This window comes from Castor canadensis, chromosome 16, assembly GCF_047511655.1.
Source record: "Castor canadensis chromosome 16, mCasCan1.hap1v2, whole genome shotgun sequence".
Lineage (NCBI taxonomy): Eukaryota > Metazoa > Chordata > Mammalia > Rodentia > Castoridae > Castor > Castor canadensis.
The window spans coordinates 57,536,277-57,559,154 of record NC_133401.1 but is presented as its reverse complement, the minus strand read 5'-3'; the positions used below and the strand labels follow the sequence as shown (position 1 = coordinate 57,559,154).

The window sequence follows — 22,878 nt, the reverse complement described above, 5'->3', positions numbered from 1 at the left end:
TCCAGATTGGGAGTTCTTGGAAACCGGAGAGAAATGTCATCCCTATGCCACGTAGAGGAGGCAGAGGTGGGAATATGGAGCAGTAAAGCCATGCTGAGATGCAAACATCTTTTCAGGACCCTAACACACAAGTGGCTGTTGACTGGAGGGGGAGGGTCTTAAGGGGAGTGCTTACGGACTCCGGCCAATCAGGAAAGACTTGGGTGTGATGTCACAGTGGGCTCACAGCCCTTGGACTTGGAGAGTCCTGAGGCAGCTCCTACCTGTCCTGTTGCTATGGCTGCCCAGCCAGCCAAGAGTAGAAAGGCAGGTGCCCCTGTATGGTGAAGAAGATTTCTCAGTGAAGTGTGGCATAGGGAAATGGGAGGGAGGCCGAACAGGATATCCATGAACTGAGCCCATGGGATTGGGGGAATCTATTCTTCACTGCTAGCCAAATCATCCATATCCCACGATTTTGAATGTTCACAGGCCTGTGTGTCACCTGCGGTGGGTCTCCCTTTGCAGAACAGGGCGCCTTCGATCTCAGTGTGATACACAAGCTGCCTGGTTTTCAGGGTCCCAACCGACCACGTGATCTTAGGGTGTAGTGCTAGTGGACTGGCAAGGGAAGAATGAGTTTACATGGTGGCCCAGGCACCTGTTGATCTGACAGAAATTCTTCTGTGCCCTGCAGGGTACACTAAACCATGGGCAAGGAATCTTGGAAGAAATTAACCTGATTCTCCACTGTTTCCTAGTATTCAATAAGGATCGCTACTGCTGAAAGGTACTTTTGTTACATGAAGGTGCAGACATTCTCTGAGTCCAGAATGTTTGCTATTCAAGGAGCCATGAGTGTGTATGTGTGTGTGTGTGTGTGTGTGTATGTGTATTTGTGTGCTTCTGTGCATGTGTGTGTGTGTGTGTGTGTTTGTGGGAGCCTTTCCACAGAGGGTAGATAGTATAATATTTCTTTTGTCAGTTTCTGGGAGATACTCTTTTTCAAAAAATGGCAGTCATGATTGTTTCCTAGAAGTTAATAATTTTGGAGAGATCAAACTTTGTTGTCCTTAGATCAAGCCGTATATATTCTGTAAGGAGGAAGTATTCATCATTCAGGGAATATGTGCAGTGTATGTCCAGGCATCATGATACATGGGTGAATGTGCATCACTGGGTGAAATGAAGGGATTTCAATTCAAGTTGAATTGAAATCAGGCCCATTCCCTGGTGGAATACACCTTGCTTGTTTCCTTGCATAAATGTGGCAGTATTTCATCCATTAATGAACATGGCGGAAATTGTATCACCTCACATATTTTTCTTAGCATGATCCTTTTTGAAGTGCTGATATTGTCCCCTCAGTAACATAACACCTGGACTTTCAGCCATTGAGTGTAAGATTTCCCATGCAATGAATATGGATAGATTTTGTTTTATTTTGTGTGTCTGTGTGTGCAACATTTCTAGTTTGCAAATGTAGGAATTTCTTTGCTCATTCAAGTAAGTTCTCCTAGGACAAACGATTTTACACGCATTGTGTATACCTACTGTTTAGGCATGCATAAGACCCCTTCAATCAAACTCTTTCTTTTCCACTGTGAAAATTGATAGCATGCAGCAGGCTGTGCACCAGGGTGTGCTGGTGTTGAGTGACTTGTGATTTTGCTAAACGTTACCATTCAGTACATACGAGCAAAGAAATTCCTTCACTCGATAACTATTAGGATATCAACACTTTGTCTCTGTGTGTGTGTGTGTGTGTGTGTGTGTTTGATTGTGTGATTGTTATCTTTGTCTTTCAGTTTGCCTCACTGATTTGTATAAATTAGCTTACTTCCTGATGTCAGTTTGAGGAAAAGCCTTGAGTTACACTGCCATTAGTCTTCAGTTCCATGAATGAAAGGTGTCGTGGTCTGTCACTGAGAACCTTTGCAGAAATGAATGTCCTTCCCAAGTGTTCCATGGTATTCCATAGTTTTGGTGTTCCTGAAAGCTGCCATTCACTAGAGAAAGTGTACCAATTTCACTGACTAGGAAATACTTGCCATTCTTTGACTATCTCCTGTGTGAGCAGTGCATTTCTCGGATGAAAGTGAATTAATTTCTCTGTCCACATCAAGTGAAATCCTGTGGTCACGATCAGGCTCTTGGCAGCCAGTGTGTGCGTTTGCATGTTTTGATGAAGTTAGTAACGCAAAAGCCCGGGATACCAACATCCTGGTTAGCAGTGTGGTACACTTTGTGTCCACATAGGGGAATAACCTCAGGTGATGGGAGATGTTGTTCTGAGAAGAAAGTTGCCTCATGGAATGTGAAAGGAGTTTTCCTGGCCGATGGAAGTGCAAAGGGCTTGAAGCGATTTTCTACTCACCACAAAAAAACACATCTTGTCATCCAAAATGTGGGTTCCAGATTGGGAGTTCTTGGAAACAGGAGAGAAATGTCATCCCTATGCCACGTAGAGGAGGCAGAGGTGGGAATGTGGAGCAGTAAAGCCATGCTGAGATGCAAACATCTTTCCAGGACCCTAACACACAAGTGGCTGTTGACTGGAGGGGTAGGGTCTTAAGGGGAGTGCTTACGGACTCCGGCCAATCAGGAAAGACTTGGGTGTGATGTCACAGTGTGCTCACAGCCCTTGGACTTGGAGAGTCCTGAGGCAGCTCCTACCTGTCCTGTTGCTATGGCTGCCCAGCCAGCCAAGAGGAGAAAGGCAGGTGCCCCTGTATGGTGAAGAAGATTTCTCAGAGAAGTGTGGCATAGGGAAATGGGAGGGAGGCCGAACAGGATATCCATGAACTGAGCCCATGGGATTGTTGGAATCTATTCTTCACTGCTAGCCAAATCATCCATATCCCACGATTTTGAATGTTCACAGGACTGTGTGCCACCTGCGGTGGGTCTCCCTTTGCAGAACAGGGCGCCTTCGATCTCACTGTGATACACAAGCTGCCTGGTTTTCAGGGTCCCAACCGACCACGTGATCTTAGGGTGTAGTGCTAGCGGACTGGCAAGGGAAGAATGAGTTTACATGGTGGCCCAGGCACCTGTTGATCTGACAGAAATTCTTCCGTGCCCTGCAGGGTACACTAAACCATGGGCAAGGAATCTTTGAAGAAGTTAACCTGATTCTCCAGTGTTTCCTAGTATTCAATAAGGATCGCTACTGCTGAAAGGTACTTTTGTTACATTAAGGTGCTGACATTCTCTGATTCCAGAATGTTTGCTATTCAAGGATCCATGAGTGTGTATGTGTGTGTATGTGTGTGTGTGTGTGTGTATGTGTATTTGTGTGCTTCTGTGCATGTGTGTGTTTGTGTGTTTGTGGGAGACTTTGCACAGAGGGTAGATAGTATAATATTTCTTTGGTCAGTTTCTGGGAGATACACTTTTTCAAAAAATGGCAGTCCTGATTGTTTCCTAGAAGGTAATAATTTTGGAGAGATCAAACTTTGTTGTCCTTAGATCAAGCCGTATATATTCTGTAAGGAGGAACTATTCAGCATTCAGGGAATGTGTGCAGTGTATGTCCAGGCATCATGATACATGGGTCAATGTGCATCACTGGGTGAAATGAAGGGATTTCAATTCAAGTTGAATTGAAATCAGGCCCAGTCCCTGGTGGAATACACCTTGCTTGTTTCCTTGCATAAATGTGGCAGTATTTCATCCATCCATGAACATGGCGGAAATTGTATCACCTCACATATTTTTCTAGCGTGATCCTTTTTGAAGTGCTGATATTGTCCCCTCAGTAACATAACACCTGGACTTTCAGCCATTGCGTGCAAGATTCCCCATGCAATGAATATGGATAGATTTTGTTTTATTTTGTGTGTCTGTGTGTGCAACATTTCTAGTTTGCAAATGTAGGAATTTCTTTGCTCATTCAAGTAAGTTCTCCTAGGACAAACGATTTTACACGCATTGTGTATACCTACTGTTTAGGCATGCATAAGACCCTTTCAATCAAACTCTTTCTTTTACACTGTGGAAATTGATAGCATGCACCACGCTGTGCACCAGGGTGTGCTGCTGTTGAGTGCCTTGTGATTTTGCTAAACGTTACCGTTCAGTACATACGAGCAAAGAAATTCCTTCACTCGATAACTATTAGGATATCAACACTTTGTCTCTGTGTGTGTGTGTGTGTGTGTGTGTGTGTGTTTGATTGTGTGATTGTCATCTTTCTCTTTCAGTTTGCCTCACTGATTTGTATAAATTAGCTTACTTCCTGATGTCAGTTTGAGGAAAAGCCTTGAGTTACCCTGCCATTAGTCTTCAGTTCCATGAATGAAAGGTGTCGTGGTCTGTCACTGAGAACCTTTGCAGAAATGAATGTCCTTCCCAAGTGTTCCATGGTATTCCATAGTTTTGGTGTTCCTGAAAGCTGCCATTCACTAGAGAAAGTGTACCAATTTCACTGACTAGGAAATACTTGCCATTCTTTGACTATCTCCTGTGTGAGCAGTGCATTTCTCGGATGAAAGTGAATTAATTTCTCTGTCCACATCAAGGGAAATCCTGTGGTCACGTTCAGGCTCTTGGCAGCCAGTGTGTGCGTTTGCATGTTTTGATGAAGTTAGTAACGCAAAAGCCCGGGATACCAACATCCTGGTTAGCAGTGTGGTACACTTTGTGTCCACATAGGGGAATAACCTCAGGTGATGGGAGATGTTGTTCTGAGAAGAAAGTTGCCTCATGGAATGTGAAAGGAGTTTTCCTGGCCGATGGAAGTGCAAAGGGCTTGAGGCGATTTTCTACTCACCACAACAAAACACATCTTGTCATCCAAAATGTGGGTTCCAGATTGGGAGTTCTTGGAAACAGGAGAGCAATGTCATCCCTATGCCACGTAGAGGAGGCAGAGGTGGGAATATGGAGCAGTAAAGCCATGCTGAGATGCAAACATCTTTCCAGGACCCTAACACACAAGTGGCTGTTGACTGGAGGGGGAGGGTCTTAAGGGGAGTGCTTACGGACTCCGGCCAATCAGGAAAGACTTGGGTGTGATGTCACAGTGGGCTCACAGCCCTTGGACTTGGAGAGTCCTGAGGCAGCTCCTACCTGTCCTGTTGCTATGGCTGCCCAGACAGCCAAGAGTAGAAAGGCAGGTGCCCCTGTATGGTGAAGAAGATTTCTCAGTGAAGTGTGGCATAGGGAAATGGGAGGGAGGCCGAACAGGATATCCATGAACTGAGCCCATGGGATTGGGGGAATCTATTCTTCACTGCTAGCCAAATCATCCATATCCCACGATTTTGAATGTTCACAGGCCTGTGTGTCACCTGCGGTGGGTCTCCCTTTGCAGAACAGGGCGCCTTCGATCTCACTGTGATACACAAGCTGCCTGGTTTTCAGGGTCCCAACCGACCACGTGATCTTAGGGTGTAGTGCTAGTGGACTGGCAAGGGAAGAATGAGTTTACATGGTGGCCCAGGCACCTGTTGATCTGACAGAAATTCTTCTGTGCCCTGCAGGGTACACTAAACCATGGGCAAGGAATCTTGGAAGAAATTAACCTGATTCTCCACTGTTTCCTAGTATTCAATAAGGATCGCTACTGCTGAAAGGTACTTTTGTTACATGAAGGTGCAGAAATTCGCTGAGTCCAGAATGTTTGCTATTCAAGGAGCCATGAGTGTGTATGTGTGTGTGTGTGTGTGTGTGTGTATGTGTATTTGTGTGCTTCTGTGCATGTGTGTGTGTGTGTGTGTGTTTGTGGGAGCCTTTGCACAGAGGGTAGATAGTATAATATTTCTTTTGTCAGTTTCTGGGAGATACTCTTTTTCAAAAAATGGCAGTCCTGATTGTTTCCTAGAAGTTAATAATTTTGGAGAGATCAAACTTTGTTGTCCTTAGATCAAGCCGTATATATTCTGTAAGGAGGAACTATTCAGCATTCAGGGAATATGTGCAGTGTATGTCCAGGCATCACGATACATGGGTGAATGTGCATCACTGGGTGAAATGAAGGGATTTCAATTCAAGTTGAATTGAAATCAGGCCCATTCCCTGGTGGAATACACCTTGCTTGTTTCCTTGCATAAATGTGGCAGTATTTCATCCATTAATGAACATGGCGGAAATTGTATCACCTCACATATTTTTCTTAGCATGATCCTTTTTGAAGTGCTGATATTGTCCCCTCAGTAACATAACACCTGGACTTTCAGCCATTGCGTGTAAGATTCCCCATGCAATGGATATGGATAGATTTTGTTTTATTTTGTGTGTCTGTGTGTGCAACATTTCTAGTTTGCAAATGTAGGAATTTCTTTGCTCATTCAAGTAAGTTCTCCTAGGACAAACGATTTTACAAGCATTGTGTATACCTACTGTTTAGGCATGCATAAGACCCCTTCAATCAAACTCTTTCTTTTCCACTGTGAAAATTGATAGCATGCAGCAGGCTGTGCACCAGGGTGTGCTGGTGTTGAGTGACTTGTGATTTTGCTAAACGTTACCATTCAGTACATACGAGCAAAGAAATTCCTTCACTCGATAACTATTAGGATATCAACACTTTGTCTCTGTGTGTGTGTGTGTGTGTGTGTGTGTTTGATTGTGTGATTGTTATCTTTGTCTTTCTGTTTGCCTCACTGATTTGTATAAATTAGCTTACTTCCTGATGTCAGTTTGAGGAAAAGCCTTGAGTTACACTGCCATTAGTCTTCAGTTCCATGAATGAAAGGTGTCGTGGTCTGTCACTGAGAACCTTTGCAGAAATGAATGTCCTTCCCAAGTGTTCCATGGTATTCCATAGTTTTGGTGTTCCTGAAAGCTGCCATTCACTAGAGAAAGTGTACCAATTTCACTGACTAGGAAATACTTGGCATTCTTTGACTATCTCCTGTGTGAGCAGTGCATTTCTCGGATGAAAGTGAATTAATTTCTCTGTCCACATCAAGTGAAATCCTGTGGTCACGATCAGGCTCTTGGCAGCCAGTGTGTGCGTTTGCATGTTTTGATGAAGTTAGTAACGCAAAAGCCCGGGATACCAACATCCTGGTTAGCAGTGTGGTACACTTTGTGTCCACATAGGGGAATAACCTCAGGTGATGGGAGATGTTGTTCTGAGAAGAAAGTTGCCTCATGGAATGTGAAAGGAGTTTTCCTGGCCGATGGAAGTGCAAAGGGCTTGAAGCGATTTTCTACTCACCACAAAAAAACACATCTTGTCATCCAAAATGTGGGTTCCAGATTGGGAGTTCTTGGAAACAGGAGAGAAATGTCATCCCTATGCCACGTAGAGGAGGCAGAGGTGGGAATGTGGAGCAGTAAAGCCATGCTGAGATGCAAACATCTTTCCAGGACCCTAACACACAAGTGGCTGTTGACTGGAGGGGGAGGGTCTTAAGGGGAGTGCTTACGGACTCCGGCCAATCAGGAAAGACTTGGGTGTGATGTCACAGTGTGCTCACAGCCCTTGGACTTGGAGAGTCCTGAGGCAGCTCCTACCTGTCCTGTTGCTATGGCTGCCCAGCCAGCCAAGAGGAAAAAGGCAGGTGCCCCTGTATGGTGAGGAAGATTTCTCAGTGTAGTGTGGCATAGGGAAATGGGAGGGAGGCCGAACAGGATATCCATGAACTGAGCCCATGGGATTGGGGGAATCTATTCTTCACTGCTAGCCAAATCATCCATATCCCACGATTTTGAATGTCCACAGGACAATGTGCCACCTGCGGTGGGTCTCCCTTTGCAGAACAGGGCGCCTTCGATCTCACTGTGATACACAAGCTGCCTGGTTTTCAGGGTCCCAACCGACCACTTGATCTTAGGGTGTAGTGCCAGCGGACTGGCAAGGGAAGAATGAGTTTACATGGTGGCCCAGGCACCTGTTGATCTGACAGAAATTCTTCTGTGCCCTGCAGGGTACACTAAACCATGGGCAAGGAATCTTGGAAGATGTTAACCTGATTCTCCAGTGTTTCTTAGTATTCAATAAGGATCGCTACTGCTGAAAGGTACTTTTGTTACATTAAGGTGCTGACATTCTCTGAGTCCAGAATGTTTGCTTTTCAAGGATCCATGAGTGTGTATGTGTGTGTATGTGTGTGTGTGTGTGTATGTGTATTTGTGTGCTTCGTGCATGTGTGTGTGTGTGTGTGTTTGTGGGAGCCTTTGCACAGAGGGTAGATAGTATAATATTTCTTTTGTCAGTTTCTGGGAGATACTCTTTTTCAAAAAATGGCAGTCCTGATTGTTTCCTAGAAGTTAATAATTTTGGAGAGATCAAACTTTGTTGTCCTTAGATCAAGCCGTATATATTCTGTAAGGAGGAACTATTCAGCATTCAGGGAATATGTGCAGTGTATGTCCAGGCATCATGATACATGGGTGAATGTGTATCACTGGGTGAAATGAAGGGATTTCAATTCAAGTTGAATTGAAATCAGGCCCAGTCCCTGGTGGAATACACCTTGCTTGTTTCCTTGCATAAATGTGGCAGTATTTCATCCATCCATGAACATGGCGGACATTGTATCACCTCACATATTTTTCTTAGCGTGATCCTTTTTGAAGTGCTGATATTGTCCCCTCAGTAGCATAACACCTGGACTTTCAGCCATTGCGTGTAAGATTCCCCATGCAATGGATATGGATAGATTTTGTTTTATTTTGTGTGTCTGTGTGTGCAACATTTCTAGTTTGCAAATGTAGGAATTTCTTTGCTCATTCAAGTAAGTTCTCCTAGGACAAACGATTTTACACGCATTGTGTATACCTACTGTTTAGGCATGCATAAGACCCCTTCAATCAAACTCTTTGTTTTACACTGTGGAAATTGATAGCATGCCAGGCTGTGCACCAGGGTGTGCTGGTGTTGAGTGACTTGTGATTTTGCTAAACGTTACCATTCAGTACATACGAGCCAAGAAATTCCTTCACTCGATAACTATTAGGATATCAACACTTTGTCTCTGTGTGTGTGTGTGTGTGTGTGTTTGATTGTGTGATTGACATCTTTCTCTCAGTTTGCCTTACTGATTTCTTTAAATTAGCTTACTTCCTGATGTCAGTGTGAGAAAAAGCCTTGAGTTACCCTGCCATTAGTCTTCAGTTCCATGAATGAAAGGTGTCGTGGTCTGTCACTGAGAACCTTTGCAGAAATGAATGTCCTTCCCAAGTGTTCCATGGTATTCCATAGTTTTGGTGTTCCTGAAAGCTGCCATTCACTAGAGAAAGTGTACCAATTTCACTGACTAGGAAATACTTGCCATTCTTTGACTATCTCCTGTGTGAGCAGTGCATTTCTCGGATGAAAGTGAATTAATTTCTCTGTCCACATCAAGTGAAATCCTGTGGTCACGTTCAGGCTCTTGGCAGCCAGTGTGTTCGTTTGCATGTTTTGATGAAGTTAGTAACGCAAAAGCCCGGGATACCAACATCCTGGTTAGCAGTGTGGTACACTTTGTGTCCACATAGGGGAATAAACTCAGGTGATGGGAGATGTTCTTCTGAGAAGAAAGTTGCCTCATGGGATGTGAAAGGAGTTTTCCTGGCCGATGGAAGTGCGAAGGCTTGAGGCGATTTTCTACTCAGCACAAAAAAACACATCTTGTCATCCAAAATGTGGGTTCCAGATTGGGAGTTCTTGGAAACAGGAGAGAAATGTCATCCCTATGCCACGTAGAGGAGGCGGAGGTGGGAATATGGAGCAGTAAAGCCATGCTGAGATGCAAACATCTTTCCAGGACCCTAACACACAAGTGGCTGTTGACTGGAGGGGGAGGGTCTTAAGGGGAGTGCTTACGGACTCCGGCCAATCAGGAAAGACTTGGGTGTGATGTCACAGTGTGCTCACAGCCCTTGGACTTGGAGAGTCCTGAGGCAGCTCCTACCTGTCCTGTTGCTATGGCTGCCCAGCCAGCCAAGAGGAGAAAGGCAGGTGCCCCTGTATGGTGAAGAAGATTTCTCAGAGAAGTGTGGCATAGGGAAATGGGAGGGAGGCCGAACAGGATATCCATGAACTGAGCCCATGTGATTGTTGGAATCTATTCTTCACTGCTAGCCAAATCATCCATATCCCACGATTTTGAATGTTCACAGGACTGTGTGCCACCTGCGGTGGGTCTCCCTTTGCAGAACAGGGCGCCTTCGATCTCACTGTGATACACAAGCTGCCTGGTTTTCAGGGTCCCAACCGACCACGTGATCTTAGGGTGTAGTGCTAGCGGACTGGCAAGGGAAGAATGAGTTTACATGGTGGCCCAGGCACCTGTTGATCTGACAGAAATTCTTCTGTGCCCTGCAGGGTACACTAAACCATGGGCAAGGAATCTTGGAAGAAGTTAACCTGATTCTCCAGTGTTTCCTAGTATTCAATAAGGATCGCTACTGCTGAAAGGTACTTTTGTTACATGAAGGTGCAGACATTCTCTGAGTCCAGAATGTTTGCTATTCAAGGAGCCATGAGTGTGTATGTGTGTGTGTGTGTGTGTGTGTGTATTTGTGTGCTTCTGTGCATGTGTGTGTGTGTGTGTGTGTTTGTGGGAGCCTTTGCACAGACGGTAGATAGTATAATATTTCTTTTGTCAGTTTCTGGGAGATACTCTTTTTCAAAAAATGGCAGTCCTGATTGTTTCCTAGGAGGTAATAATTTTGGAGAGATCAAACTTTGTTGTCCTTAGATGAAGCCGTATATATTCTGTAAGGAGGAACTATTCAGCATTCAGGGAATATGTGCAGTGTATTTCCAGGCATCACGATACATGGGTCAATGTGCATCACTGGGTGAAATGAAGGGATTTCAATTCTAGTGATTACTTCAGGCCCAGTCCCAGGTGGAATACACCTTGCTTGTTTCCCTGCATATATGTAGCAGTATTTCATCAGTCCATGAACATGGCGGAAATTATATCACCTCACATATTTTTCTTAGCGTGATCCTTTTTGAAGTGCTGATATTGTCCCCTCAGTAGCATAACACCTGGACTTTCAGCCATTGCGGGTAACATTCCCCATGCAATGAATATGGATAGATTTTGTTTTATTTTGTGTGTCTGTGTGTGCAACATTTCTAGTTTCCAAATGTAGTAATTGCTTTGCTCATTCAAGTAAGTTCTCCTAGGACAAACGATTTTACACGCATTGTATATACCTACTGTTTAGGCATGCATAAGACCCCTTCAATCAAACTCTTTCTTTTACACTGTGGAAATTGATAGCATGCACCAGGCTGTGCACCAGGGTGTGCTGGTGTTGAGTGACTTGTGATTTTGCTAAACGTTACCATTCAGTACATACGAGCAAAGAAATTCCTTCACTCGATAACTATTACGATATCAACACTTTGTCTCTGTGTGTGTGTTTGTTTGATTGTGTGATTGTCATCTTTCTCTTTCAGTTTGCCTCACTGATTTGTATATATTAGCTTACTTCCTGATGTCAGTTTGAGGAAAAGCCTTGAGTTACCCTGCCATTAGTCTTCAGTTCCATGAATGAAAGGTGTCGTGGTCTGTCACTGAGAACCTTTGCAGAAATGAATGTCCTTCCCAAGTGTTCCATGGTATTCCATAGTTTTGGTGTTCCTGAAAGCTACCATTCACTACAGAAAGTGTACCAATTTCACTGACTAGGAAATACTTGCCATTCTTTGACTATCTCCTGTGTGAGCAGTGCATTTCTCGGATGAAAGTGAATTAATTTCTCTGTCCACATCAAGTGAAATCCTGTGGTCACGTTCAGGCTCTTGGCAGCCAGTGTGTGCGTTTGCATGTTTTGATGAAGTTAGTAACGCAAAAGCCCGGGATACCAACATCCTGGTTAGCAGTGTGGTACACTTTGTGTCCACATAGGGAAATAACCTCAGGTGATGGGAGATGTTGTTCTGAGAAGAAAGTTGCCTCATGGAATGTGAAAGGTGTTTTCCTGGCCGATGGAAGTGCAAAGGGCTTGAGGCGATTTTCTACTCACCACAACAAAACACATCTTGTCATCCAAAATGTGGGTTCCAGATTGGGAGTTCTTGGAAACAGGAGAGAAATGTCATCCCTATGCCACTTAGAGGAGGCAGAGGTGGGAATATGGAGCAGTAAAGCCATGCTGAGATGCAAACATCTTTCCAGGACCCTAACACACAAGTGGCTGTTGACTGGAGGGGGAGGGTCTTAAGGGGAGTGCTTACGGACTCCGGCCAATCAGGAAAGACTTGGGTGTGATGTCACAGTGGGTTCACAGCCCTTGGACTTGGAGAGTCCTGAGGCAGCTGCTACCTGTCCTGTTGCTATGGCTGCCCAGCCAGCCAAGAGGAGGAAGGCAGGTGCCCCTGTATGGTGAGGAAGATTTCTCAGTGAAGTGTGGCATAGGGAAATGGGAGGGAGGCCGAACAGGATATCCATGAACTGAGCCCATGGGATTGGGGAATCTATTTTTCACTGCTAGCCAAATCATCCATATCCCACGATTTTGAATGTTCACAGGCCTGTGTGCCACCTGCGGTGGGTCTCCCTTTGCAGAACAGGGCGCCTTCGATCTCACTGTGATACACAAGCTGCCTGGTTTTCAGGGTCCCAACCGACCACGTGATCTTAGGGTGTAGTGCTAGCGGACTGGCAAGGGAAGAATAAGTTTACATGGTGGCCCAGGCACCTGTTGATCTGACAGAAATTCTTCCGTGCCCTGCAGGGTACACTAAACCATGGGCAAGGAATCTTTGAAGAAGTTAACCTGATTCTCCAGTGTTTCCTAGTATTCAATAAGGATCGCTACTGCTGAAAGGTACTTTTGTTACATTAAGGTGCTGACGTTCTCTGATTCCAGAATGTTTGCTATTCAAGGATCCATGAGTGTGTATGTGTGTGTATGTGTGTGTGTGTGTGTGTATGTGTATTTGTGTGCTTCTGTGCATGTGTGTGTTTGTGTGTTTGTGGGAGACTTTGCACAGAGGGTAGATAGTATAATATTTCTTTGGTCAGTTTCTGGGAGATACTCTTTTTCAAAAAATGGCAGTCCTGATTGTTTCCTAGAAGTTAATAATTTTGGAGAGATCAAACTTTGTTGTCCTTAGATCAAGCCGTATATATTCTGTAAGGAGGAACTATTCAGCATTCAGGGAATATGTGCAGTGTATGTCCAGGCATCACGATACATGGGTCAATGTGCATCACTGGGTGAAATGAAGGGATTTCAATTCAAGTTGAATTGAAATCAGGCCCAGTCCCTGGTGGAATACACCTTGCTTGTTTCCTTGCATAAATGTGGCAGTATTTCATCCATTAATGAACATGGCGGAAATTGTATCACCTCACATATTTTTCTTAGCATGATCCTTTTTGAAGTGCTGATATTGTCCCCTCAGTAACATAACACCTGGACTTTCAGCCATTGCGTGTAAGATTCCCCATGCAATGGATATGGATAGATTTTGTTTTATTTTGTGTGTCTGTGTGTGCAACATTTCTAGTTTGCAAATGTAGGAATTTCTTTGCTCATTCAAGTAAGTTCTCCTAGGACAAACGATTTTACACGCATTGTGTATACCTACTGTTTAGGCATGCATAAGACCCCTTCAATCAAACTCTTTCTTTTCCACTGTGAAAATTGATAGCATGCAGCAGGCTGTGCACCAGGGTGTGCTGGTGTTGAGTGACTTGTGATTTTGCTAAACGTTACCATTCAGTACATACGAGCAAAGAAATTCCTTCACTCGATAACTATTAGGATATCAACACTTTGTCTCTGTGTGTGTGTGTGTGTGTGTGTGTGTTTGATTGTGTGATTGTTATCTTTCTCTTTCAGTTTGCCTCACTGATTTGTATAAATTAGCTTACTTCCTGATGTCAGTTTGAGGAAAAGCCTTGAGTTACACTGCCATTAGTCTTCAGTTCCATGAATGAAAGGTGTCGTGGTCTGTCACTGAGAACCTTTGCAGAAATGAATGTCCTTCCCAAGTGTTCCATGGTATTCCATAGTTTTGGTGTTCCTGAAAGCTGCCATTCACTAGAGAAAGTGTACCAATTTCACTGACTAGGAAATACTTGCCATTCTTTGACTATCTCCTGTGTGAGCAGTGCATTTCTCGGATGAAAGTGAATTAATTTCTCTGTCCACATCAAGTGAAATCCTGTGGTCACGATCAGGCTCTTGGCAGCCAGTGTGTGCGTTTGCATGTTTTGATGAAGTTAGTAACGCAAAAGCCCGGGATACCAACATCCTGGTTAGCAGTGTGGTACACTTTGTGTCCACATAGGGGAATAACCTCAGGTGATGGGAGATGTTGTTCTGAGAAGAAAGTTGCCTCATGGAATGTGAAAGGAGTTTTCCTGGCCGATGGAAGTGCAAAGGGCTTGAAGCGATTTTCTACTCACCCCAAAAAAACACATCTTGTCATCCAAAATGTGGGTTCCAGATTGGGAGTTCTTGGAAACAGGAGAGAAATGTCATCCCTATGCCACGTAGAGGAGGCAGAGGTGGGAATGTGGAGCAGTAAAGCCATGCTGAGATGCAAACATCTTTCCAGGACCCTAACACACAAGTGGCTGTTGACTGGAGGGGGAGGGTCTTAAAGGGAGTGCTTACGGACTCCGGCCAATCAGGAAAGACTTGGGTGTGATGTCACAGTGGGCTCACAGCCCTTGGACTTGGAGAGACCTGAGGCAGCTCCTACCTGTCCTGTTGCTATGGCTGCCCAGCCAGCCAAGAGGAGAAAGGCAGGTGCCCCTGTATGGTGAGGAAGATTTCTCAGTGTAGTGTGGCATAGGGAAATGGGAGGGAGGCCGAACAGGATATCCATGAACTGAGCCCATGGGATTGGGGGAATCTATTCTTCACTGCTAGCCAAATCATCCATATCCCACGATTTTGAATGTTCACAGGCCTGTGTGCCACCTGCGGTGGGTCACCCTTTGCAGAACAGGGCGCCTTCGATCTCACTGTGATACACAAGCTGCCTGGTTTTCAGGGTCCCAACCGACCACTTGATCTTAGGGTGTAGTGCTAGCGGACTGGCAAGGGAAGAATGAGTTTACATGGTGGCCCAGGCACCTGTTGATATGACAGAAATTCTTCTGTGCCCTGCAGGGTACACTAAACCATGGGCAAGGAATCTTGGAAGATGTTAACCTGATTCTCCAGTGTTTCCTAGTATTCAATAAGGATCGCTACTGCTGAAAGGTACTTTTGTTACATTAAGGTGCTGACATTCTCTGAGTCCAGAATGTTTGCTTTTCAAGGATCCATGAGTGTGTATGTGTGTGTATGTGTGTGTGTGTGTGTATGTGTATTTGTGTGCTTCTGTGCATGTGTGTGTGTGTGTGTGTTTGTGGGAGCCTTTGCACAGAGGGTAGATAGTATAATATTTCTTTTGTCAGTTTCTGGGAGATACTCTTTTTCAAAAAATGGCAGTCCTGATTGTTTCCTAGAAGTTAATAATTTTGGAGAGATCAAACTTTGTTGTCCTTAGATCCAGCCGTATATATTCTGTAAGGAGGAACTATTCAGCATTCAGGGAATATGTGCAGTGTATGTCCAGGCATCATGATACATGGGTGAATGTGCATCACTGGGTGAAATGAAGGGATTTCAATTCAAGTTGAATTGAAATCAGGCCCAGTCCCTGGTGGAATACACCTTGCTTGTTTCCTTGCATAAATGTGGCAGTATTTCATCCGTCCATGAACATGGCAGAAATTATATCACCTCACATATTTTTCTTAGCGTGATCCTTTTTGAAGTGCTGATATTGTCCCCTCAGTAGCATAACACCTGGACTTTCAGCCATTGCGTATAAGATTCCCCATGCAATGGATATGGATAGATTTTGTTTTATTTTGTGTGTCTGTGTGTGCAACATTTCTAGTTTGCAAATGTAGGAATTTCTTTGCTCATTCAAGTAAGTTCTCCTAGGACAAACGATTTTACACGCATTGTGTATACCTACTGTTTAGGCATGCATAAGACCCCTTCAATCAAACTCTTTGTTTTACACTGTGGAAATTGATAGCATGCCAGGCTGTGCACCAGGGTGTGCTGGTGTTGAGTGACTTGTGATTTTGCTAAACGTTACCATTCAGTACATACGAGCAAAGAAATTCCTTCACTCGATAACTATTAGGATATCAACACTTTGTCTCTGTGTGTGTGTGTGTGTGTGTGTGTTTGATTGTGTGATTGACATCTTTCTCTCAGTTTGCCTTACTGATTTCTTTAAATTAGCTTACTTCCTGATGTCAGTGTGAGAAAAAGCCTTGAGTTACCCTGCCATTAGTCTTCAGTTCCATGAATGAAAGGTGTCGTGGTCTGTCACTGAGAACCTTTGCAGAAATGAATGTCCTTCCCAAGTGTTCCATGGTATTCCATAGTTTTGGTGTTCCTGAAAGCTGCCATTCACTTGAGAAAGTGTACCAATTTCACTGACTAGGAAATACTTGCCATTCTTTGACTATCTCCTGTGTGAGCAGTGCATTTCTCGGATGAAAGTGAATTAATTTCTCTGTCCACATCAAGTGAAATCCTGTGGTCACGTTCAGGCTCTTGGCAGCCAGTGTGTGCGTTTGCATGTTTTGATGTAGTTAGTAACACAAAAGCCCGGGATACCAACATCCTGGTTAGCAGTGTGGTACACTTTGTGTCCACATAGGGGAATAAACTCAGGTGATGGGAGATGTTCTTCTGAGAAGAAAGTTGCCTCATGGGATGTGAAAGGAGTTTTCCTGGCCGATGGAAGTGCGAAGGCTTGAGGCGATTTTCTACTCAGCACAAAAAAACACATCTTGTCATCCAAAATGTGGGTTCCAGATTGGGAGTTCTTGGAAACAGGAGAGAAATGTCATCCCTATGCCACGTAGAGGAGGCGGAGGTGGGAATATGGAGCAGTAAAGCCATGCTGAGATGCAAACATCTTTCCAGGACCCTAACACACAAGTGGCTGTTGACTGGAGGGGGAGGGTCTTAAGGGGAGTGCTTACGGACTCCGGCCAATCAGGAAAGACTTGGGTGTGATGTCACAGTGTGCTCACAGCCCTTGGACTTGGAGAGTCCTGAGGCAGCTCCTACCTGTCCTGTTGCTATGGCTGCCCAGCCAGCCAAGAGGAGAAAGGCAGGTGCCCCTGTATGGTGAGGAAGATTTCTCAGAGAAGTGTGGCATAGGGAAATGGGAGGGAGGCCGAACAGGATATCCATGAACTGAGCCCATGGGATTGGGGGAATCTATTCTTCACTGCTAGCCAAATCATCCATATCCCACGATTTTGAATGTTCACAGGCCTGTGTGCCACCTGCGGTGGGTCTCCCTTTGCAGAACAGGGCGCCTTCGATCTCACTGTGATACACAAGCTGCCTGGTTTTCAGGGTCCCAACCGACCACGTGATCTTAGGGTGTAGTGCTAGCGGACTGGCAAGGGAAGAATGAGTTTACATGGTGGCCCAGGCACCTGTTGATCTGACAGAAATTCTTCTGTGCCCTGCAGGGTACACTAAACCATGGGCAAGGAATCTTGGAAGAAGTTAACCTGATTCTCCAGTGTTTCCTAGTATTCAATAAGGATCGCTACTGCTGAAAGGTACTTTTGTTACATGAAGGTGCAGACATTCTCTGAGTCCAGAATGTTTGCTATTCAAGGAGCCATGAGTGTGTATGTGTGTGTGTGTGTGTGTTTGTGGGAGCCTTTGCACACAGGGTAGATAGTATAATATTTCTTTTGTCAGTTTCTCGCAGATACTCTTTCAAAAACTGGCAGTCCTGATTGTTTCCTGGAAGGTAATAATTTTGGAGAGATCAAACTTTGTTGTCCTTAAATCAAGCTGTATATATTCTGTAAGGAGGAACTATTCAGCATTCAGGGAATATGTGCAGTGTATGTCCAGGCATCATGATACATGGGTCAATGTGCATGACTGGGTGAAATGAAGGGATTTCAATTTGCTTCAGGCCCAGTCCCAGGTGCAATACACCTTGCTTGTTTCCTTGCATAAATGTGGCAGTATTTCATCCGTCCATGAACATGGCGGAAATTATATCACCTCACATATTTTTCTTAGCGTGATCCTTTTTGAAGTGCTGATATTGTCCCCTCAGTAGCATAACACCTGGACTTTCAGCCATAGCGTGTAACATTCACCATGCAATGAATATGGATAGATTTTGTTTTATTTTGTGTGTCTGTGTGTGCAATATTTCTCGTTTGCAAATGTAGTGATTTCTTTGCTCATTCAAGTAAGTTCTCCTAGGACAAACGATTTTACACGCATTGTGTACACCTACTGTTTAGGCATGCATAAGACCCCTTCAATCAAACTCTTTCTTTTCCACTGTGGAAATTGATAGCATGCACCAGGCTGTGCACCAGGGTGTGCTGGTGTTGAATGACTTGTGATTTTGCTAAACGTTACCATTCAGTACATACAAGCAAAGTAATTCCTTCACTCTATAACTATTAGGATTGCAACACTTTGTCTCTGTGTGTGTGTGTGTGTGTGTGTGTGTGTGTGTGTTTGATTGTGTGATTGTTATCTTTCTCTTTCAGTTTGCCTCACTGATTTGTATATATTAGCTTACTTCCTGATGTCAGTTTGAGGAAAAGCCTTGAGTTACCCTGCCATTAGTCTTCAGTTCCATGAATGAAAGGTGTCGTGGTCTGTCACTGAGAACCTTTGCAGAAATGAATGTCCTTCCCAAGTGTTCCATGGTATTCCATAGTTTTGGTGTTCCTGAAAGCAGCCATTCACTAGAGAAAGTGTACCAATTTCACTGACTAGGAAATACTTGCCATTCTTTGACTATCTCCTGTGTGAGCAGTGCATTTCTCGGATGAAAGTGAATTAATTTCTCTGTCCACATCAAGTGCAATCCTGTGGTCACGTTCAGGCTCTTGGCAGCCAGTGTGTGCGTTTGCATGTTTTGATGAAGTTAGTAACGCAAAACCCGGGATACCAACATCCTGGTTAGCAGTGTGGTACACTTTGTGTCCACATAGGGGAATAACCTCAGGTGATGGGAGATGTTGTTCTGAGAAGAAAGTTGCCTCATGGAATGTGAAAGGAGTTTTCCTGGCCGATGGAAGTGCAAAGGGCTTGAGGCGATTTTCTACTCACCACAAAAAAACACATCTTGTCATCCAAAATGTGGGTTCCAGATTGGGAGTTCTTGGAAACAGGAGAGCAATGTCATCCCTATGCCACGTAGAGGAGGCGGAGGTGGGAATATGGAGCAGTAAAGCCATGCTGAGATGCAAACATCTTTCCAGGACCCTAACACACAAGTGGCTGTTGACTCGAGGGGGAGGGTCCTTAAGGGGAGTGCTTACTGACTCCGGCCAATCACGAAAGTCTTGGGTGTGATGTCACAGTGGGCTCACAGCCCTTGGACTTGGAGAGTCCTGAGGCAGCTCCTACCTGGCCTGTTGCTATGGCTGCCCAGCCAGCCAAGAGGAGAAAGGCAGGTGCCCCTATATGGTGAGAAAGATTTCTCAGTGAAGTGTGGCATAGGGAAATGGGAGGGAGGCCGAACAGGAGCACATCCATGAACTGAGCCCATGGGATTGGGGGAATCTATTCTTCACTGCTAGCCAAATCATCCATATCCCACGATTTTGAATGTCCACAGGACAATGTGCCACCTGCGGTGGGTCTCCCTTTGCAGAACAGGGCGCCTTCGATCTCACTGTGATACACAAGCTGCCTGGTTTCCAGAGTCCCAACCGACCACGTGATCTTAGGGTGTAGTGCTAGCGGACTGGCAAGGGAAGAATGAGTTTACATGGTGGCCCAGGCACCTGTTGATCTGACAGAAATTCTTCTGTGCCCTGCAGGGTACACTAAACCATGGGCAAGGAATCTTGGAAGAAGTTAACCTGATTCTCCAGTGTTTCCTAGTATTCAATAAGGATCGCTACTGCTGAAAGGTACTTTTCTTACATGAAGGGGCAGACATTCTCTCAGTCCAGAATGTTTGCTATTCAAGGAGCCATGAGTGTGTATGTGTGTGTGTGTGTGTGTTTGTGGGAGCCTTTGCACAGAGGGTAGGTAGTATAATATTTCTTTTGTCAGTTTCTGGGAGATACGCTTTTTCAAAAAATGGCAGTCCTGATTGTTTCCTGGAAGGTAATAATTTTGGAGAGATCAAACTTTGTTGTCCTTAGATCACTCCGTATATATTCTGTAAGGAGGAACTATTCAGCATTCAGGGAATATGTGCAGTGTATGTCCAGGCATCATGATACATGGGTCAATGTGCATGACTGGGTGAAATGAAGGGATTTCAATTCAAGTGATTGCTTCAGGCCCAGTCCCAGGTGGAATACACCTTGCTTGTTTCCTTGCATAAATGTGGCAGTATTTCATCCGTCCATGAACATGGCGGAAATTATATCACCTCACATATTTTTCTTAGCGTGATCCTTTTTGAAGTGCTGATATTGTCCCCTCAGTAGCATAACACCTGGACTTTCAGCCATTGCGTGTAACATTCCCCATGCATTGAATATGGGTAGATTTTGTTTTATTTTGTGTGTCTGTGTGTGAAATATTTCTCGTTTGCAAATGTAGTTATTTCTTTGCTCATTCAAGTAAGTTCTCCTAGGACAAACGATTTTACACGCATTGTGTATACCTACTGTTTAGGCATGCATAAGACCCCTTCAATCAAACTCTTTCTTTTCCACTGTGGAAATTGATAGCATGCACCAGGCTGTGCACCAGGGTGTGCTGGTGTTGAGTGACTTGTGATTTTGCTAAACGTTACCATTCAGTACATACAAGCAAAGAAATTCCTTCACTCGATAACTGTTAGGATATCAACACTTTGTCTCTGTGTGTGTGTGTGTGTGTGTGTGTGTGTGTGTGTGTGTTTGATTGTGTGATTGTCATCTTTCTCTTTCAGTTTGCCTCACTGATTTGTATATATTAGCTTACTTCCTGATGTCAGTTTGAGGAAAAGCCTTGAGTTACCCTGCCATTAGTCTTCAGTTCCATGAATGAAAGGTGTCGTGGTCTATCACTGAGAACCTTTGCAGAAATGAATGTCCTTCCCAAGTGTTCCATGGTATTCCATAGTTTTGGTGTTCCTGAAAGCTGCCATTCACTAGAGAAAGTGTACCAATTTCACTGACTAGGAAATACTTGGCATTCTTTGACTATCTCCTGTGTGAGCAGTGCATTTCTCGGATGAAAGTGAATTAATTTCTCTGGCCACATCAAGTGCAATCCTGTGGTCACGTTCAAGCTCTTGGCAGCCAGTGTGTGCGTTTGCATGTTTTGATGAAGTTAGTAACGCAAAAGCCCGGGATACCAACATCCTGGTTAGCAGTGTGGTACACTTTGTGTCCACATAGGGGAATAACCTCAGGTGATGGGAGATGTTGTTCTGAGAAGAAAGTTGCCTCATGGAATGTGAAAGGAGTTTTCCTAGCCGATGGAAGTGCAAAGGGCTTGAGGCGATTTTCTACTCAATACAAAAAAATACATCTTGTCATCCAAAATGTGGGTTCCAGATTGGGAGTTCTTGGAAACAGGAGAGCAATGTCATCCCTATGCCACGTAGAGGAGGCGGAGGTGGGAATATGGAGCAGTAAAGCCATGCTGAGATGCAAACATCTTTCCAGGACCCTAACACACAAGTGGCTGTTGACTGGAGGGGGAGGATCCTTAAGGGGAGTGCTTACTGACTCCGGCCAATCACGAAAGTCTTGGGTGTGATGTCAGAGTGGGCTCACAGCCCTTGGACTTGGAGAGTCCTGAGGCAGCTCCTACCTGGCCTGTTGCTATGGCTGCCCAGCCAGCCAGGAGGAGAAAGGTAGGTGCCCCTATATGGTGAGGAAGATTTCTCAGTGAAGTGTGGCATAGGGAAATGGGAGGGAGGCCGAACAGGAGCACATCCATGAACTGAGCCCATGGGATTGGGGGAATCTATTCTTCACTGCTAGCCAAATCATCCATATCCCACGATTTTGAATGTCCACAGGACTATGTGCCACCTGCGGTATGTCTCCCTTTGCAGAACAGGGCGCCTTCCATCTCACTGTGATACACAAGCTGCCTGGTTTAAGGCTCCCAACCGACCACGTGATCTTAGGGTGTAGTGCTAGCGGACTGGCAAGGGAAAAATGAGTTTACATGGTGGCCCAGGAACCTGTTGATCTGACAGAAATTCTTCTGTGCCCTGCAGGGTACACTAAACCATGGGCAAGGAATCTTGGAAGAAGTTAACTTGATTCTCCAGTGTTTCCTAGTATTCAATAAGGATCGCTACTGCTGAAAGGTACTTTTCTTACATGAAGGGGTAGACATTCTCTGAGTCCAGAATGTTTGCTATTCAAGGAGCCATGAGTGTGTATGTGTGTGTGTGTGTGTGTTTGTGGGAGCCTTTGCACACAGGGTAGATAGTATAATATTTCTTTTGTCAGTTTCTCGCAGATACTCTTTTTCAAAAAATGGCAGTCCTGATTGTTTCCTGGAAGGTAATAATTTTGGAGAGATCAAACTTTGTTGTCCTTAAATCAAGCTGTATATATTCTGTAAGGAGGAAATATTCAGCATTCAGGGAATATGTGCAGTGTATGTCCAGGCATCATGATACATGGGTCAATGTGCATGACTGGGTGAAATGAAGGGATTTCAATTCAAGTGATTGCTTCAGGCCCAGTCCCAGGTGGAATACACCTTGCTTGTTTCCTTGCATAATTGTGGCAGTATTTCATCCGTCCATGAACATGGCGGAAATTATATCACCTCACATATTTTTCTTAGCGTGATCCTTTTTGAAGTGCTGATATTGTCCCCTCAGTAGCATAACACCTGGACTTTCAGCCATTGCGTGTAACATCCCCATGCAATGAATATGGATAGATTTTGTTTTATTTTGTGTGTCTGTGTGTGCAACATTTCTCGTTTGCAAATGTAGTGATTTCTTTGCTCATTCAAGTAAGTTCTCCTAGGACAAAGGATTTAACACGC

The 22,878-nt window shown here is 44.5% G+C and overlaps 1 long non-coding RNA gene across 2 annotated transcripts; it reads left to right on the top strand.

Annotated features, from left to right (window-relative positions):
• The first annotated feature begins 153 nt into the window (after positions 1-153).
• LOC141418127 (uncharacterized) lies at positions 154-15,092 on the top strand. 2 transcript variants are annotated; one of them, XR_012442780.1, is made up of 3 exons: positions 154-769; positions 5,466-5,558; positions 15,010-15,092. It is a non-coding gene; the product is annotated as an uncharacterized lncRNA (long non-coding RNA). The 2 variants fall into 2 exon arrangements; XR_012442779.1 differs by lacking the exon at positions 15,010-15,092 and adding an exon at positions 7,860-7,953.
• The last annotated feature ends 7,786 nt before the right edge of the window (positions 15,093-22,878 follow it).